We start from the raw sequence: 1,766 nt of genomic DNA on the forward strand, positions 1-1,766 counted from the left end.
TGGTGTGATGTTTTGCTTGAAAGATATTTTGCTTTACTGTTTAGGTCAAATCCGCGGGAAGTTGAAAATCCCTGGAGGCCATGTTTTCATCTGCTACTTCGTGTCAGGGGACGGAAAGGAGATGCATGAAGGAATGTGTGACAAATAGATACCGTATATCTGCCAAATGTATGGTAAAAGCAAGGGCTGATCTTGTGAGAGCTTACATGTATTGAGGGGGAAGTAAAATTTTAAGTTTAAGTTGACTTTTAGTGAGAAGTAATGTAATGTTTCGTAGAATACTAACTTTGTACGGGATCGATGAAGAGAAAAAGTTTAGAACGTTCATCGGAGATAATAAAAGATCAGCCGTTTAAATTCTTCTCTCTCTCTCTCTCTCCCTCTCAAAAAAAAAAAAAAGGGAATATTTTATATTCCATTTTAAATAAAACCTATAGCCTCTAAATTCTTAATTTCATTTTATTTCTGAAGATTTAATTTCTTTTACGTCGGCCTATAGAAATTCAAGAAATCCTCAGGCTGCCTAAATAGCAAAACTTTCTTTAAACTGAAATATATGGTATTGATATTTGTTGGTTTGGCCCTAATTCCTGGGTAAATTTTTTATCCCTAGTACTGATTACTCTTGGTAGATTTCAGTAATTACTGTTTGATTAACTTTCAACTTCTCCTCACAATAACTATAGTTTATTCCACAAAAAGGGTCAAGGATGTTATCCTGATATCACATTAAATCAAAGGGTGAGTGCCTGCTCAGAAGCATCCTATCACCCCAGACATTCTTCTTCGTATCTCGAAGCTTAGCCCACATTCTAGCTTTGATGCTTCTTTCTGGGCAATCAGTTTGGTGTCCTTTTTTGGGATACTCCAGGAAAGGCATCTGTGAGCTTGTTCTGCACATTCCTTTGACCCCTTCAAACAACTCCTTTGCTCAGATTTTCCATTTTTTTGTCAGGGGGCTCCTGTGACTATCCCCTGAAGCAAAATCATTCTATTTTGAGAAAAGGTGGTACAAATCCCCTTAATGGGCCTCATAACAGGTTCCCCCCTTTTTCCAGTCACAGCTACTCAGTGGGCCTTATCTTTCATTACTCTCCCATCACCACCCTTCCTTCCTAGGCTTTCACATGGCAAGACCCTATTTCCCTTATACAGCTCATTGGGGACATCCTCACTTCCCTTGCTTTGCCAACCAAGGACTTTGCCAGTCACTCCTTTAGGTGGGAGAGGGGGCGGGGGTGCCTCTTTTGCCTTTCATTCTGAGGTGCATGTGGAACTCATTAAGATTCTTGGTGATTAACACTCTGATACTCTGTACTCCTTTACCTTGGTTCCACTTTCTGTTCAGTTAGAATCTGTAAATATCCTTGCCATTAATACAATCCTTTCCAGTAGTTAGTTTTTTTAATCAACCTTTTAAACCACAATCTCCAGCTTTATGGGCTTGGAGTATTATTTTATTATCAGCTTATATATATCCTATAAGAGTTGTGCATTTGTGAAAATATTAGTTAATAAGTAATCTTATGACAATAAGGGCTTTCCCTGTTCCAATCATTGCTTGGTGTTAAAGCAGTTTATGCAGTTTATGGGAAACAATATATCACCTACTTCTGGGTGATGTGCTTCTAAATTACAAACATACCAAACTTAGGTTCAGATTGGAACAGTCCTGCATCTTAATTGTGATCAAGATAGCCTACTTAATACAAGTAATTTAACCTGGGTAGACTTGTCCTGCTTAAGTTAAGTTCCCTTGTGAGGAA

At 38.2% G+C, this 1,766-nt stretch overlaps 1 pseudogene; it reads left to right on the forward strand.

Annotated features, from left to right (window-relative positions):
- The first annotated feature begins 556 nt into the window (after nt 1-556).
- On the forward strand, nt 557-1,542 carry LOC149040492 (uncharacterized; annotated as a pseudogene).
- Nucleotides 1,543-1,766: the final 224 nt, after the last annotated feature.

Source organism: Pocillopora damicornis, chromosome 9 (genome assembly GCF_964200805.1).
Source record: "Pocillopora damicornis chromosome 9, jaPocDami1.2, whole genome shotgun sequence".
In the NCBI taxonomy this organism is placed as follows: domain Eukaryota; kingdom Metazoa; phylum Cnidaria; class Anthozoa; order Scleractinia; family Pocilloporidae; genus Pocillopora; species Pocillopora damicornis.